This window comes from Papaver somniferum, chromosome 1 (genome assembly GCF_003573695.1).
Source record: "Papaver somniferum cultivar HN1 chromosome 1, ASM357369v1, whole genome shotgun sequence".
In the NCBI taxonomy this organism is placed as follows: domain Eukaryota; kingdom Viridiplantae; phylum Streptophyta; class Magnoliopsida; order Ranunculales; family Papaveraceae; genus Papaver; species Papaver somniferum.
Window position 1 is genome coordinate 64,992,903 of NC_039358.1, and position 19,663 is coordinate 65,012,565.

Genomic DNA, 19,663 nt, shown 5'->3' on the forward strand with positions numbered 1-19,663 from the left:
AGCAACGCAGCTTGCTCGTCTTAGGTAGTCAACATAACAATACCTCGTCTCAGCAGACATATTTAATTCACGAGTCTCAGAACATTTGAAAATCATGTTCAACTCAGTAATACATGGACTCATCGTCCCATAAAGTCAGCAACTGACTCCACAATCATGAGATATCAATCGTGTCACATGGGGGGATATTAACTAGGATTTTGGCCTGACGGTCTACGGCACGTGTGTTCACCCACGACGAGAATGTGAGCAAGTCGTGCAATCAGTTGGAAGAGTCAGCAAATTAGTGGGTGGAAAATTAACCAAGTCTCCGCACGATGAGCAACTGGTTTTAACACGATTTCCCACTTCCCCACTCTCTGATTCCAGCAACTGTCACACTTCATGGGATCATGGTGTTTTTAATTTAGTAATATAAAAAGACCTCTGAATCATGATTGAAAGGACAAGATTTGAATACTCGAACATTCGTCTAAACAAGCAATTTCTCGACAAGTTCATACAGATAATCTTTCGTCTACACGAACTCATCGTCTGAGCAATCACTCTCAATTAAGTAAAATTCAATCATTCAGAGCGTTCTTACGCTGAATTCACAACACACCTACAATCTCAGATCACCAGTGATCTCACACATTTCTCATCTTCCCTCCTACATGTCAACCCATCCTCTCTTGTGACCGAATTGACTCTGGAACGACCATTGTTCTTGGTTTAGGCCGGAGTCCTACAGATTGATCTCTCTAACTTAAATCACTCCCTTCTTGCAGTGCATATGTGTGAGGTTCAACATTTTGCTCGGTTCAAGGAGTCTCCACACGGACGTCTCCTTAATTCCGTAAAAACCAGCAAATCGTTTTTCCCCATCTACACCAATATTTCGATTAGCAATTTGTATGGACAAACTCCGAAATACTTTTGCTAGAGAATCAACTAGACAGTCAGACTCAATCTAGATTAAAGTATCTCAAGGAGTCAATATCTATCACTTGTTTTGATTTACTCAGCTAAAACAATAACGAGTCTTTAATCAAACACAAGGAATAACTTGGACGGTACCAAAGACCAATATCCAAGGATCAATCAATATCAATCAACAACCAAAGGTTGGATTTCCAATGATGATATTAACGCACAACCTGTATTATTTCAATTATATAAAATATAATGCGGAAAAGAAATAACACAGACACCAGAAGTTTTGTTAACGAGGAAACCGCAAACGCAGAAAAACCCCGGGACCTAGTCCAGATTGAATACACACTGTATTAAGCCGCTACAGACACTAGCCTACTACAATCTAACTTCGGACTGGACTGTAGTTGAACCCCAATCAGTCTCCCACCGATTCAAGGTACAGTTGTACTCCTACGCCTCTGATCCCAGCAGGATACTGCGCACTTGATTCCCTTAGCTGATCTCACCCACAACTAAGAGTTGCTGCAACCCAAAATCGCAGACTTGATAATAAAAAAATATGTCTCACACAGAAAAGTATATTAAAGGATAAATCTGTCTCCCACAAAAAAACCCTAGGTTTTTGTTCCGTCTTAAGATATAAAATCAAGGTGAACATGAACCAATTGATAATCCGGTCTTATATTCCCTAAGAACAACCTAGATTAATCAATCACCTCTCAACAATCCTTCTAGACTACACAAGCGGTTTGTCGATAAATCATAAACAGTGAGACGAAGATGTTTGTGACTTCTTTATCTTGCCTATCGGAGAACTCTCATGATCTCAATCCAATCAATAGATTGTACTCGTACTATAGAAGACACAAGATCAGATCACACAACTACGATAAAAGTAGTATCGGTCTGGCTTTACAATCCCAATGAAGTCTTTAAGTCGTTAACCTGGTTTTAGAGAAGAAAACCAAAGGTTAAAGGAGAATCGACTCTAGCGAGCGCACTAGTATCACACAGACGTATGGGGATTAGTTTTTCATAATGCTAGATGTCTCCTTTATATAGCCTTCAAATCAGGGTTTTACCTTAGTTACAAAGCAATCCATATTCACCGTTAGATGAAAACCTGATTTAGATTCAAGATAATATTTCTCAACCGTTAGATCAAAACTTAACTTGTCACACACACTTGGGTAGACGTTTACTGGGTTTGTGAAAACCGTGCCCAAACGTGTACGTGTATGTTGGTTCAACATAGTAACCCAAAAGGTTAACCATATGAGCAATTCATATTAACCTAGTGGTTAAAGATTTTTGATGGGGTTGTAGTAAATAGGATTCGAACTCAAACATTTGTGAATATTAAATTTAAAGGTTTAATAAAATTATATACAAAAAAAAATATTAACAATGGTGAGAGGTACTGGGACTAAGAATTTCACCAAATTTCATTCATGTGATTCAAATAATAATTCCATGCAATTATAGCTCAAATATTAAAAATATGGACTCTTATTCTTTGCCAATATAGATTCTCAAAATATTAGTTATAAATCTTAAGCATGGAACATCAAATATTTAATCAAGCATGACCCATCAAATAAAATGATAACTAATTAATTGGAACCATAAATCAATTAAAAACAAGTGCAAAGGTCATAAAAAGAATTATTAAAATTACCACATGCATGAAATAGGGTTCCATCCGTCGTCCCAGTGTTGGGATTTAGCTTCTCATGTTAATCACTTGCTCAAAATACATGTTTGTTGCCCAAAAGTTGATTAAAATGATAAAAATGAGTAAAACAGTGAATGTACGACCCACATAAGGCGTCACAAAAAGAACGATAAGAGACAGGTGCTTCTGATGTTGAGACTGCACTGCGACCCTCCAGTGTGCGTCTTAGACACTGTTGATTAACGACTGTCTACGCCAGTCTGTTCTTCGTGTTCTTGGTGTTCTTCATCATCAGCAGCAGAAACAGAGTTTGATCAACTCGTGATTTCTTGCTCCTGAGCTATCCTCTCGACCTCCAACTCTCGACACCCATTCTCTGTGATACCAGAAATCTATTTATACTCCTCAGCCTCATTTAATCACGCCATAACTCAAGATAATTCTCTCTTTACTCGGCTTAAAGAGAAAATATTTTTTGGATATTTTCTTCCTTTAATTAGCTCTCCACGCGCTGAAATGATGTATAAACACTCCAAACATGATCTTACACGCTGTAGAATTGATTCAACACTCTCCAAACACATGAGTACACGTCTAAATTTGGTGTGATCGTGTGATATTCATTTCTTGAACGTGCTTCCTGATTTCTTGATTGCGATGATTCCAGCCAATTATGATCGATCATAACACCCAAAATGTCTTCCTCTATCCATATCACAAATACCCATTGAAAATCAGAGGTTTAATCGAACTCTAACCCCTCCAAAAATCGATCGACCCTACTGCCAGTGAGAAGAAATATTTTCCCGCCTTTTCCCCAGATTTGAATTATGAGAAGAAAAGTGTCCTCCCCCTAATCCTGTACGGGTGTCCCTTTAGCAATTGGGGTGGAAATAGTAATTTTGGGGTGGAAATAAGAATTTTTCTGGGTTCCTCCGGTACATTTCTTGGACGCTTCCGGTGCATTTCTGAGGTGCCTCCGGTACATTATCCTGGGGTGTAAAACACTACTTTTCGAGCTCATTTCGCCGCAAAGGCTTATTTCTCTAAAAACATCTACAAAAACACAAAATAACACAATAAATACTTAATCGAGTCTAACAATACAGAATATTGAGAACAAAATAGACACATAAATGCGTCTATCAAATACCCCCAAACTTATTATTTGCTAGTCCTCGAGCAAAACTAATAAAAAATAAATAAAACCGAGTTAATCTCGGGAGGGTTTACCAGAGGTGTGCCCACAAAACCATTACTCCTAATTGGTCACAAGTATCCAAAGAGCTATGAGGACATACATATTCTCAACCTATCTCCAAGTAAGTATAATGCCAGAGAAATTAAAAGTGTCAGCTCTAAAGCTGACTGAAGAAAAGGGGAGACACATCCACACGACTGCTAGATAAAGAGATATCCGCTACACAGCTAGAAAACCGTTGTAAGATGCGTCCGCTGCTTTACAGCTGGATAAGATTAGGAGAGAGATAAAAATGAGAGGGACATATGCTACACAGCTGGACTAATTACGTGTGATGAGTTAAACCAGTGCTAGAAAGATCTTGTGCCAGATTGAAAGCAGACTAACAAAGCAACCAAAATGCATCTTTCTTCGACTCTCTCACAGTTCTCAGTAGAAATAACGTCTTCTTCGGTCTTCAACTGTTGATGATAAACTCTCGAACCTCATAGAACCTTGACAATTAACTCTTCTCTTCGATTTCTTGCTTGACTTATAAATTTCTTCTTCCCTATGGCCTTATTGAACAAAAAGAACGTAATGATGTTTCATTTTTTTTTTTTTATGAATAAAAAATTACAAGACAAAAATTTACATGGCCATGAGAGAAGGACTTTCAAAACTTGGATCTTCGTAACTTGTGATGTCTTGGTATCATGGATTTTAACAACTTATATCATTTGCTCTTATAACTTCAACTTTGATTTTTGAATTATTCTCTTCTATTGTTGCTTCTAAACCTAAAACGTCTTCACTTTCTTCATAGATTTTGATGTCGCTCCGCTTGTTGATGATGATAAGTTTCTACTGAGAGAGAGTCGCAATCCAGTAACTATGACTACATTGTGAGGTTGCTTTGTCTTTATGGCATTTCCCTGACCTACTTGCCTTTCCATCATGTATGGTTAGGTCCATCACGATTAACCTCTAAAAGGAACAAGTTCTCTCTTGAATTACAAGGATCTCAATGTCTTTTTCTCTAATGTATCAATAAGTTGTTATCTCTAGCATTCCAATTTCTATCTTTTCGGTGAGAAACAGTATGTAAACTTAGCTAACCGGATACTATGTGACGCTAGAAGTTTCAAAAATGCAACTAAAAAGTTCTTCCCCACCCCCAAACTTAAATCTAACATTGTCCTAAATGTTCTAAAGATAAAATTAAAAGCCTGAACAAGGAGAAACTGTTACCACTTGAAGCAAAAGAGATAAGGAAAGATATTACTGTGTCACAAGAATATTGGGTTACCTTCCAAGAAGTGCTAAGTTTAAAGTCTTCAGCCAGACATCAGAAGGAATTAGTCACCTCATAGAATCATATAAAAGTAGTCGGAATAGCTGTGGGTCATCTGGATCAAAAAGTATTACCCACAAGAAGAGGAAACTGCAACAGACCAAAAATATGCCGAACATACCCTTGTTTAAGACAACTACATCTAGTTGTGGCTCAGGTTCAGGTTCTATAACTGGGTCTAGATAACAGGTTTTCATCGGTTGGATTTCCTTAAAGATAAGATCCGGTTCAGGTATTAGAGTCTGGAAAAGTTCAACTAAGAACTTATAAGCACATAACAATAACCTGAATAACTGGGGATCCTCTAAGTCAATCAGATTTGACTCACACAGCTGACCACAATGAAAGAGGTGGTCTTCCTTAAGAAAATGTGTCGACCCTAATATCCTAAAGTGATTAGGTTTAGTCTCAAAACTTAATAACCTACACATCTTAAAATCAAAAGTTCCCACAATTGGTTGAAAAGTTTTTGGTGGGAAAACAAAGTCAATCTTGGTATCATAGCCTAGGTTAACCACATCAACCAGAGGATGGGTTCCTAACAACTGAGCTTCTTTCTGGACATCATTAGGTTCGGGAAAACGTGTATGAAGATAATATTGTAAGATGGTTGAGGCACAAATGTCAAGTCCTACAGGAGGGTACTTTCTAAGAGTTAAAGCACACGGAGAATGATAATCACCCCCAAACTTAGAGTTTTCCGCGTCTCTAGAAAGACTAGTCACAACTTCCCTAATTTCTAGGTCATCAGATTCCTGGCAATGGTCAATAGATTCTTCTAAGTTGGGTTCATCCTCACTCATTTCTACGAGTTTATCATCTTCTAAGACTAGTGTTTCTAAATCGCTAGATTCTAAAACAGTATTCTCAGGGTAAACTCTTTCCTCTAAACCATCATCACAATCATATAAAGGATTATCAGAGAAAGTTTCATATAAAGGCTCATCAACTAAGGTTTTAATCATAATTACCTCCTCCGATTCACTGATAGGCACATCAAATAATGGATTATCCAACATACTGCAGGCTAAAGGATCATGAACTACATCGTCTAAAACGGTGGTATCTCTAGTCAAATCCACATCATTTTGAATAGGTGAATGTTATTAAAATTATTTGGATTTGTATTAGAAACAACACTATCATTATAAAGCTCAATCGGAGTAACAAATTCCTGATCACTATGCCTACATATTTGATGTTCTTCATCAATACTATCCTCATCATAATCATCACTATAATAACATGAAAATGATCGAACCTTATCAAAACAAGTAGTGTTACCAATTCTAACCTCGTCATCTTGATTATGTAAATAAAAACTATCCTTATTTTCGAGGGTGGTATTGGGAAAACTACACTGGAAATTAAGACTATCCTGAGCAAGTTTTTCCACAATCCTATTTGTATTCTCAGTAAATTGCTTGAGGGTCTCTTCTAGAGATATCTTAGTTGACCGTTCTACGGACTCTTCTGGGAGAAGAATATTATAAGTATCTTTCATAAATAACTTCCATGCTGACTCATTGAAACCCTTGAGAGACTCTTCTAGAGAAGTAGAAGGATTTTTTTGCTCGTATGACCTGTGGGTATGTGGATAGTAATTGGTCTCAAAATGGTATGGACCATAACCTTCAAAGGTTTCGCGTTCCCAATCACTATTCACACTATGATCATAAAAAGGATAATGTCTAAGCTGCTCAGTCGGATAATCATTGTATTGGCTATTATAATACCAGTTCGACATCCTAACTGCAAGGGAATTCTAAACAAACACAAAGAAGGCTGACTCGACCACAACAAGCCTATTTTATCTAGCAAACAAAAAGCATGATGGCTCCACTTAGATTGTTTTCTAGACCAGCTTTTATTCCTTCGAAAAGGAATTCGTTACAATTTGAGCACACCCTTCTGGAATCAATCCGAGCTAATGTAAGTTGAATAGAGGCGAGGGAAGCTCAGTGGAGCTTTGATACCCAAAGCCTCACCGCTATCACAAGGCGGCGCAGTCACGCATTCAACTCACAGAAACCATCATGAACTTCGAAGTATGCTAAAAGAGTAACCAATATTTTTCGAATGACTTTCCTACTAAGCTCGTTACCCTATCGGTATCGTTCTAGTCAAAATTTTAAGCTTAGGTTCGCGTTTGGTTTCGTTTTCCTAAAGCGGGCAAGAAGGGAGCGGTGATGAAATCCGAACCCTTATCTTGTATTGGATAGGCCTTGCCCTTTACTAGGAATTTAAAAACATTCCAAATTCGTCCTCAATCAATGAATCACCTTAAGGAATACAATAACTCGCTTACAGGAGATTCGTGAGTGTTTCGATGGACTTACCTCCCGTACCAGACGGGGGATGAACCGTTGAAGTCGACTCGGGCCACGACTCCTATGTCATGTACGAACCCGAGGGGCCGAGACGATATAATAATCGTCGTCCTTCCCTGCACACAGTTTATATATAATTTTTTTTTATATAACCCTTCCGTAGGGTTTAAAATTAAAATAAATTGTCCAAAGTCCAGTCCAATGAAAAGAAATATAAAAAATAATAATAATAATTACAAATAAAAATAAAAATGGAAAGTCTCTTAAAAAATAATAATAATTCTCTCTCCTTTTTTGTTTTTTTTTTCCTCTTTTTTTCTTTATTTTTTTGCTTTGTCTTCTTTCCTTCTCTTTTAGCTTTAAGCTTTGATTCCAAGGTCTTTAGTATCCAACTTCAAACCTGTAATACAAAGACACAACCAAAGAGACGTAAAAAGAACAAATGGAATAATAATAAAAACCTAAAAATTCTACCTAAGCACAAATCCGCGTCGGCGGCGCCAAAATGATTAAAGATTTTTGATGGGGTTGTAGTAAATAGGATTCGAACTCAAAGATTTGTGAAGATTAAATTTAAAGGTTTAATAAAATTATATACAAAAAAAAATATTAACAATGGTGAGAGGTACTGGGACTAAGAATTTCACCAAATTCCATTCATGTGATTCAAATAATAATTCCATGCAATTATAGCTCAAATATTAAAAATATGGACTCTTATTCTTTGCCAATATAGATTCTCAGAATATTAGTTATAAATCGTAAGCATGGAACATCAAACATTTAAGCAAGCATGACCCATCAAATAAAATGATAACTAATTAATTCGAACCATAAATCAATTAAAAACAAGTGCAAAAGTCATAAAAAGAATTATTAAAATTACCACATACGTGAAATAGGGCTCCATCCGCCGTCCCAGTGTTGGGATTTAGCTTCTCATATTAATTTCTTGCTCAAAATACATGTTTGTTGCTCAAAAGTTGATTAAAATGATAAAAATGAGTAAAAATGTGAATGTACGACCCACAGAAGGCGTCACAAAAAGAACGATAAGAGACAGGTGCTGCTGATGTTGAGACTGCACTGCGACCCTCCAGTGTGCGTCTTAGACACTGTTGATTAACGACTGTCTACGCCAGTCAGTTCTTCGTGTTCTTGGTGTTCTTCATCATCAGCAGCAGCAGAAATAGAGTTTGATCAACTCGTGATTTCTTGCTCCTGAGCTATCCTCTCGACCTCCAACTCCGACACCGATTCTCTGTGATACCAGAAATCTATTTATACTCCTCAGCCTCATTTAGTCACGCCATAACTCAAGATAATTCTATCTTTACTCGGCTTAAAGAGAAAATATTTTTTGGATATTTTCTTCCTTTAATTAGCTCTCCACGCTCTAAAATGATGTATAAACACTCCAAACATGATCTTACACGCTGTAGAATTGATTCAACACTCTCCAAACACATGAGTACACGTCTAAATTTGATGTGATCGTTTGATATTCGTTTCTTGAACGTGCTTCCTGATTTCTTGATTGCGATGATTCCAGCCAATTATGATCGATCCTAACACCCAAAATGTCTTCCTCTATCCATATCACAAATACCCATTGAAAATCAGAGGTTTAATCGAACTCTAACCCCTCCAAAAATCGATCGACCCAACTGCCAGTGAGAAGAAATATTTTCCCGCCTTTTTCCAAAATTTCAATTATGAGAAGAAAAGTGTCCCCCCCTAATCCTGTACGGGTGTCCCTTTAGCAATTGGGGTGGAAATCGTAATTTTGGGATGGAAATAGTAATTTTTCTAGGTTCATCCGGTACATTTCTGGGATGCTTCCGGTGCATTTCTAAGGTGCCTCCGGTACATTATCCTGGGGTGTAAAACACTACTTTTCGAGCTCATTTCGCCGCAAAGGCTTATTTCTCTAAAAACATCTACAAAAACACAAAATAACACAATAAGTACTTAATCGAGTCTAACAATATAGAATATTGAGAACAAAATAGACACATAAATGCGTCTATCACCTAGTTCTTCTTCACCATAACTAGTTCAATTGACTCAAATGAACTAGTTAGAGAATTGTTCAATTGCTATGAGATCTTATGTAACTACACAAGACACAATTGAAACAAAGATGATTCGATTCGATGAATCGGCTCATGAACTTTATAGCCACGGTTTGCATAAAGATTTCCTTAGTAATTTAAGTTTCATGTTCATAGCACATCTTTAGATCATAACCACTTAAGCTCACAAACAAGTTCGCGGACCTAAGGCAACCGGCAGAGTTTTCCAAATTCAGCAGAAAATCTTGGCAAAGAGACTTCCACCAGTTCGCGGACTAAACACGCAAACGAGTTTTTGGAAAATCCCAGCAGAAATTCTCGGCAAGAGAACTTCCGTCAGTTCGCGGACTGAGTTCGCAATCTGAGTTTGCGAACTTGGCAAAGCCAATTCCTCCGGTTTCTCTCAATCAACAAAGTTCGAAAACTTCGAATTAAGAAATACATAGTTATGTAATCTAAACTCTCATTCCAATTATTGAGACATTCTCAGAGGACGTTATATAGCCGTTATTCACAGACCGTTTCACGTCAGAACAATTCTCAAAGTAATTGAAACTTTTCATGACTTTCGTCACTAGGTGAAGATAAACTTGATCAAAGTGAAACGCTTTACCAACACACGATTTCGAGAAAAGATAAGTAGTGAATACTCAACTCGAAATGTCAAATGTGTATGATCCAGTCGATATAGCATACGACTTTTTATCTCGTAAGAAGTAGGAGATATAATAGATAGACTTTTGAGTGATAGATAAGTTCAAGTCTCCACATACCTTTTTGTTGATGAAGTTCCACGGTTCATTGAGTATATCTTCGTCGTTGTATGATGAATCGCCATGAAGTCCTTGAGCTCAACTAAACTTTTCTATCCTAGTCCGAGACTTAGATATAATAGACTAGAAATCAAGACTCATAGTTTTGATCACTAACATTGACAAATATGCTTGATATAGAAAAGCATGCGAGGTAGACCGAGCTACGCTCTAACAATCTCCCCCTTTGTCAATTTTAGTGACAAAACTATTAATACATATGGAATACAATAAATATAAACTTTAGTGGCTCCTATTACATAGTCTAATCTTCAATGTTCCTTGAAATCTTCGTCCTTCCAAGTACTCCAATGATCCCAAAGGGTGTAAGTTTGGCACCACCATTGTTGAAGATCCGTAGCTATAACAATTAGAGAAATCGAGATTCTCGATCATTATTATACAGTGTCATAGTATCATTATGTAACATCAAAGTCCAATTGTATCACGACTTTAACAACAATACTATGGTGATATGTATCACTCCCCGTTAGTCAATATTCCATCTCGATCATGGAAACGACTCCCCCTTACACAATGATCCAAAAACCATATGTATTTGTAGTGTGAACTACATTATTTCTCCCTCTTTTTGTCAATAAAATTGGCAAAGGTAAAAGAACGGGATCATAATGAAATTTCCACAAGAGACATTTCATATACTAAAAGAAAAAAATACATACCAACGTAATTTAGATGCAATCATAAAGCCGAAGCTAAATGCATTCATCAAGGAGTTTTAAGATACAAGATAAACCCTATAAAATTCCACAGCCGCACACCCCGCAAGATATTACCATTAAGCACAAGTTCAAAAGAACTCTCCCCCATTTGATGTCATTCCCGAAAGAACAACAAGAGCGACCTTAATTTCGAAAGAAAGGAAGGATTTTTTAATTGGACACCAAAAACCATGGAAATGGTTTTCTATATCCAAAACTCAATCAAATTAATCACAAGTAAACCCATGATAAATTTAATTGGAATACACAACTAAATCAAACTACAAAAGTGATCAATTTAATTGATTGTTCTCAACATAAGAAAACTCACGGAGCTACGACTAAGATAACCAGACGGACACGACTACCTTAATCGTTCTGGTACTCAACATAAGGAAAACCTTACGGAATATACGACTATATCAACCAATAGAACATGATTAGTATAGCCGTTCATATACTCAACACAAGAACTTGTGGAATATATGAAAAACTCAACTAGATTAATTACAAGAGAACCTATAATTAATCTAATTGGAATACACAACCAAACTAATCACTGAAGCAATCAATTTAATTGTCAAGAGTTTTTGCTCGACAAAAGAAGACTTTCGGAGAAAATAACTAAATAACCAATCAAGATGATTAATTTAGTTCAAGAATGCTCAGCATATAACATCTCATGGAACAACCAACAAGGCCAATATTAACGACATAGTTGTAAGGTGCTCAACATAAGATACACAATGGAGTCTTCATGGTAAAACATAACAAAATGGATCAATGAAGATCAATACCGTGGATAACATACAAGGATTTATTCAATTTTTCATCACTATTTGTATAACGATATAATAGACTTTATCCTTGTCAAACAAAAGATTTCATCCTATTTTCCATCAAATAAATGACTGCATAGGCATAACTTTTGTAATTTTCAAAAGTGCATTCGTCCTTTCATCAATACGAATATCAATTTATGAACGACTTTACTTTTGACACAATATGGGACCTTCAAGTTCACAGACGCAAACAATACACATCCCATAAAAATATTGCAATACTTAAAAACAGATTAATACTGCAATAATATTATCCTCCAAATATTTTTAGTATTTAAAAACCAATAAACCTAAAAAATAACATAAGAAGATGAAAATAAAAATATTTATGTGTAGTCACAATCTTCGTTATTCAAAACGCTAGTTATTCTTCTTACTAAATCAAAAAAGAAGACTTACTAGGTATTGTAGATATTTCTCAGGGCATCTACAGAGAAATCCTTATTATTGAAAAACCCATTGATTATGGGATCGTTTAATTCCTCTAAATATTCAGAAATATTAGTTAACTCACTAAGTTCCCTTTTTAGATCACACAAGGTATTCTTGGTTAGAGACAACCTTTGTTCATAGTGAGTTATTTCTTCCACAGAGGAAATGATTCGAGATTTTAAATCATTTCTCTTGCTGATGAAGTCTTTCACCATTTCTTTAAAATGATTATCAACACGACAAACAGAAAAGAGACAGTTAGAGGAAGAACTTTTTCTATTGATTGTAGACTTCTTCTTTATCATCCTTGAGGAAGTAATTCCTTTGCACAGATATACGTTGACTGATTCTACTGCATTACTTTTGGAAGCGCCTCTAATCCTTGACACAGTCTTCCACATTTTAAGGATCCACAATCAATATCGTTAGCAGGATATTTTCTTAACAAACATAGATACATACTTGAGCCACAAAATGCAGAGCCTCAGCCTCTCAAGCTAAAAATGAGGATGTAGGCGTCTCCGAGCTCAACCAGAGACAAAGTGAGCCAGATGCTCCCCTTGCTTGTCAAGGATTGTTGTATAAATAGGTTTCCTGCTCCTTCTGATTCTGGAAGCATTGGTTTTGCACGACTTTTGATTATCCAGATTCAACTTTTGCATGTTCTCTTGTAGTTTAGAAATTATTTTGTTCCTCTGCTTGAACCTCCAACACGTGTTTTGAACATAATTTGCATTTTCACAAAACGAACAAACCGACGATCCTTTGTCTTGTTGAAGTGCCTTCTGTTTATCACAACTACCAGCTTTTGTTTTCCCATGACACTTAGGAACATAGTTGACGATACCTGCAGTCTTGGTCTTAAATCCTAAACCATTAGTGTTTCCAAAGGATTTCTGACCAAATAAAATTGATGAGATTTTATCAGAACTTCCAGATAATCGTTGAAGATCATATTTGAGAGTATTAATCTCTTTTTCTTTTAGAACAATGATCCTGGTGAGTTGATCATTAAGACAATCTATCTCAAGATCTTTCACTTAGATTAAGGATTCCAGTTTCTTCAATAAAGCTTTTAATTTAAGATGTTAGAGCATAGCTCGGTCAACCTCGCATGCATTGCTATCTCAAGCATGTTTGTCAATGTTAGTGATCAAAACTATAAGTCTTGATTTCTAGCCTACATAGCTTAGTCTTGGAATAGGATAGAAAAGTGTAGTTGAGCTCAAGGACTTCATGGCGATTCATCATACAACGACGAATATCTATACAAGGATTCGTGGAACTTCATCAAAAAAAAGGTATGTGGAGACTTGAACTTATCTATCACTCAAAAGTCTATCTCTTCTATCTCCTACTTCTTATGAGACAAAAGTCGTATGCTATATAGACTAGATGATACACATTTGACATTTCGAGTTGAGCATTCATTGCTTATCTTTTATCTCGAAATCGTGTGTTAGTAAAGCGTTTCGCTTTGATCAAGTTTATCTTCACCTAGTGACGAAAGTCATGAAAAGTTTCGATCACTTTGAGAATTACTCTGACGTGAATCGGTCTGTGAATAACGGCTACATAGCGTCCTCTGAGAATGTCTCAATGATTGAAATGAGAGTTTAGATTACATAACCATGTATTCGTTGAACCGAAGTTTTCGAACTTTGTTGATCAAGAAAAATCGGGAGGATTGTGGAATTGGCTTGCCAAATCCGCGAACCCAATCCGCAGACTCAGTCCACGAACTGTGGGAAGTTCTCGATCGAGAATTTCTGCTGGATTTTCCAAAACTCGTTTGTGTGTTAAGTCCGTGAACTCAGTCCGCGAACCCAGTCCACGAACTGGCGGAAGTTCTCTTTCCGAGAATTTCTGCGGAGTTTGAAAAACTGAACCGATTAACTTAAGTCCGCGAACTTGTTTGTGACCTTAAGAGGTTATGATCTAAAGATGTGCTCTGAACATGAAACATTAAATTACTTAGGAATGCTTTATGCAAACCGTGGCTATAATGTTCATGAGCCGATTCAATCGAATCGAATCATCTTTGTTTCAATTGTGTCTTGTGTAGTTACATAAGATCTCATAGCAATTGAACAACTCTTTAACTAGTTCATTTGAGTCAATTGAACTAGTTATGGTGAAGAAGAACAAGGTTAATATTAAATACTCATATGGTTAACCTTTTGGGTTACTATGTTGAACCAACATACACGTACACGTTTGGGCACCCAGTAAACGTCTACCCAAGTGTGTGTGACAAGCTAAGTTTTCGATCTAACGGTTGAGAAATATTAGCTTGAATCTAAATCAGGTTTTCATCTAACGGTGAATAAGTATTGCTTTGTACCTAAGGCAAAACCATGATTTGAAGGTTATATAAAGGAGACATCTAGCATTGTGCAAAACTAATCCCCACAAGTCTGTGTGCTACTAGTGCGCCCGCTAGAGTCGATCTCCATTAACCTTTGATTTTCTTCTCTAAAATCAGGTTAACGACTTAAAGACTTCATTGGGATTGTGAAGCCAGACCGATACTACTTTTATCGTAGTTGTGTGATCTGATCTTGCATATTCTATCGTACGAGTACAATCGATTGATTGGCTTGAGATCGTGAGATTTCTCTGATAGGAAAGATAAAAAAGTCACAAAAATCTTCATCTCATTGTTTGTGATTCATCGACAATCCGCTTATGTAGTCAGGAAGGATTGCAGAGAGGTGATTGGTTAATCTAGGTTGTTCTTCGGGAATATAAGACCGGATTATCAATTGGTTCATGTTCACCTTGATTTTATATCAAAAGACGGAACAAAACCTAGGGTTTATCTGTGGGAGACAGATTTATCCTTTGATAGACTTTTCTGTGTGAGACGGATCTGTTTATTATCAAGTCTGCGATTTTGGGTTGCAGCAACTCTTGGTTGTGGGTGAGATAAGCTAAGGGAATCAAATGAGCAGTATCCTGCTGGGATCAGAGACGTAGAAGTACAACTGTACCTTGGATCGGTGGGAGACTGATTGGGGTTCAACTATAGTCCAGTCTGAAGTTAGTTTGCAGTAGGCTAGTGTCTGTAGCGGCTTAATACAGTGTGTATTCAATCTAGACTAGGTCCCGAGGTTTTTCTGCATTTGCGGTTTCCTCGTTAACAAAATTTTAGGGTGTCTGTGTTATTTCTTTTCCGCATTATATTTTATATAATTAAAATAATACAGGTTGTGCGTTCATGATCATCAATTGGAAATCCAACCTTTGGCTGTTGGTTGATATTGATTGATCCATGGACATTGGTCTTTGGTACCGTCCAAGTATTCCTTGTATTTGATAAAGACTCGCTATTGTTTTTAGCTTGAGTAAAGATCAAATCAAGAGAGAGATATTAACTCCTTGAGATACTTTTATCTAGATTGAGTCTGACTGTCTAGTTGATTCTTTAGCAAAGTATTCCGGAGTTAGTCCATACAGATTGCTAAGAGAAATATTGGGTGGTGTTGTTAGACCCCCGCCTTTTCAATTGGTATCAGAGCTGGCAAACACACTAAGACATCATCAGTCTGTATTTGTAGCGATCTGACTATGTGGACAGAATCTCATACGCATACCAAAATGCCTCCTAAAGCTTTCAACTTTGTCAAGTGTCTCGGAAATACCTCAAAGGGTCACTCCTTAGATGATTCTTCTGAATCCCAAGGTAAGAAGAATGTCTCATCTTGTGTCAATCATTCTTCCTCCAATGAGACATTGGATATAATGGCTAAAGCTGAATTGGAGCTCACCAGAATTTCAAAAAATTCTACTGAGTGTATTGATCTACAGGATCATGGTAAACTCATTGATGAATTTGAAAAGTCTATTGATCGTGAACAGGTACTCTATAACATTATAGGGTCTTTCTCTAAGGAAATTGTTAAACTTCTTCAAGAAAACAATCTACAGCGTGAAAATATTTGTGATCTTGAAAAGTTGGTCAAAGAAGGTTCAATTAGAGAAAATTGTTTGATCAAGACGCATTCATCTGATCTAGACAGACTTCGTGTTGAGAAGGAGAAACTTGAAGCATCGTTTGTCTTAGCTCATAGATAATGGGTTTCAAAAGTTATTGTAGTAGTAGAGTTCGTCTAAGACTTGTTAAGGTTCGATTTTTAAATTTAATAAAAATAAATATACAAATAATGTTAACAATGGTGATAGGTACTGGGACTCAGAATTTCACCAAATTTCATTCATGTGATTCAAAATTATTCCTGCACAATTATAGCTTGTATGATAACAATTTGTTGACTCTAGTTCCTTACCTAATGTGGATTTTGAGTGCAATAAATGTCAATCTAAAGCATGAGACATCAAAACATTTTAGCTAAGCTTGACCCATCAATTGAAATGACACTCATCCAATAAAAATCATAAATCATTTCATAAACAGTGCAAGTAGTCATAAAAAGAAATTAATTTATTTACCACAATGACGAAAAATGGCTCCATCCGTCGTCACAGCATGTGATTCTAGTTCCTCATTATTACGAAGAAAACTAAATAGAAGAAATAAAAGAAAATTGTGAAACTGGCTACCGGCTCACCGGCTCTCCAAAAAAAATGACTCCCTGGTTTCCTGTTCTTGACATCAATATATAGATTTCAACAAAATCTAACCTTCCTCTTTTAATTCTCTTCCACATGTCATGTCCAATGGGAGTGTGCCACTTGTCTAAGAATACACAATATCACCTAATAAAGACTCGCCACATGTACGACCACTTGCTTTTCTTTTCATGGGAAATAAAATATTATATGAGCACATACTGATCTTATGTACGAGGTAAGTACTCATTTTGTCATTATCTCAATTCCAAAACAGGCGTCATGTATTAATGTGGTGAAGTATATATTATGCTCAAAATCAATCTTCTTTAGTTGCAAAAGATATTTAGTTTCCTTTCTTCCTCCACCATGTCGACATACCTCGTACATTAATTATTGAGTAGGATTTTTCATTTTACGTGATACCTCCTAAATCCTTCGAGAACTAATCACCAAGTCCTTCATCCTAAAATCCACGAGACCAAAATGCCCGAGCATGTTAGTTTCTTAAACCAACTTCAGCCCATCATCGTTAGTTTCTTAAACCAACTTCAGCCCATCATCTCCTTCACTAACATAAATTGGGCCTATCCCATTTAGATCCAAAAGTATCCACGATCCATGTACTCCGAAATCTATATTTTTTTCTTGGAATCCTAGTTTTAGCCGATTTTCTTGGAAGAGCCCATTTTATTCATTTATCTACAAAAACAGAATCAATACCAAAATAAGCACCAACAATATATATTTTGGGTAGTAAATATGTAAGAATTAATCGCTCATCACACCCCGAAACTTATATTTTGCTAGTCCTCGAGCAAATTTATTCTAGAAAATAAAAACTCACTAGGTGTCCCTAGTGACCGAGTTAATCTCGGGAGAGTTTACCAGAGGTGTACCCACAAAACCTTTACTCCAGACCCTAGCTATCTATGCAGAACCTTGGTAGGCACTAAAAAATCTCCTTGGTTGACATACTCTCATTGACTGCAGGAGGAAGTACCCTGATGCGAAATTCCAATTGTTGTACACGAGTTTGCACTCAAGCATACTAAAATTCATATATAAGTCACAGAGCTCTACTCAGATAGTTTTTTTACATCATAACTGGAGTCAACCAATCATATGGAAAGATTAAGAAGATGGATAAAGAGAAAAAAAATAGATGGTTTAAAGTGAACGGTGTTTCCCATATCTGTCTGAAGGCCTCTGCCAAGATGAACCTATCCTAATGGACTGAGATACCAGTCTGCCTAATATCAACACAACTGGCATATACAAGGGGACCAGTGGTCGATAAACCTAACTCTAGGTCAACACAACTGGCATATACAAGGGCACCAGTGGTCGACTTTATTGAATTTATTCCGGTTGGTCTGATGGTCTGGTCTCAATTTTCAATTTTTTTTTTTTTTGTATCTCAATCACTCTATTTCACCCTAGAAATGGTAACAACTTGAATCGTGTGCCCCACCAAATCACTTAAAAAAATAAAAACAGAAGATTAGGATTCAACGAGATATGGCGAAACTACCGTGTTTTTTTTTTTAATTCTACACCTGAGCTCTGTGTTTTTATGAATAGACTCTTTTAGATGTTTCCATCTAATCAGATTGGTTCCTCAACTCCTATAACCAAGATGTTCCCATCCACTTAGATTGGTTAGTGCAAACCTTAATAAGTATAAATTTCTAGGCTCTGGAGTTTATTTATTGCAACTAAAAGTTTCTCCCTTACCCCCAAACTTAAATTTAACATTGTCCTCAATGTTCTAAAGATAAAATTAAAAACATGAACAAGGAGAAACTATTACCACTTGAGGGAAAAGAAATAAGGAAGAATATTACCGTGTCGCATGAAAATGGGTTACCTCCCAAGAAGTGCTAAGTTTAAAGTCTTCAGCCAGACATCGGAAGGAATTAGTCACCTCATAGTATCATACAAAAGTAGCCGGAATAAATGTGGGTCATCTAGATCAAAAAGTGCTAACCACAAGAAGAGGAAACTGCAACAGACCAAGAAGATACTGAACATACCCTTGTTTAAGACAACTACAACTAGTTGTGGTTCAGGTTCAGGCTCTATGTAAGAGTCTAGATAAAATATTTTCATGGACTGCATTTCCTCATAGCTAAGATCCGATTCAGGTATTAGAGTCTGGAAAAACTCAAGTAAAAACTTAGAAGCACATAATAATAACCTAAATAACTGCGGATCCTTAAATTCAATCAGGTTTGACTCACACAGCTGACCACAAAGAAAGAGGTGGTATTCCTTAAGCAAATGTGTCGACCCTACTCTCCTAAAGTAATTAGGTTTAGTCTCAAAACTTAATAACCGACACATCTGAAAATCATATGTTCCCACAATTGGAAGAAAAGGTTTTGGTGGGAAAACAAAGTCAATTTTGGTATGATATCCTGGGTTAACCACATCAACCAGAGGATGGGTTTCTAACAACTGATCTCTCCTATGGACACAACTAGGTTCAGGAAAAAAGTGTATGAAGATAATCTTGTAATATGGCTGAGGCACAAATCTCAAGTCCCGACTGAGGGATCTTTGTAAGAGCTAAATGTATGGCACAAGGGGAATGATAATCACCCCCAAACTTAGATTTTTGGGTATCTCTAGATAGACTAGCTACAATTTCATTAATTTCTAGATCGTTGGAATCCTGAAAATAGTCAATTGCTTATTCTAGGTTATACTCAAGTGACGCATCCTCACTCATATTTAATAGCTCTACGA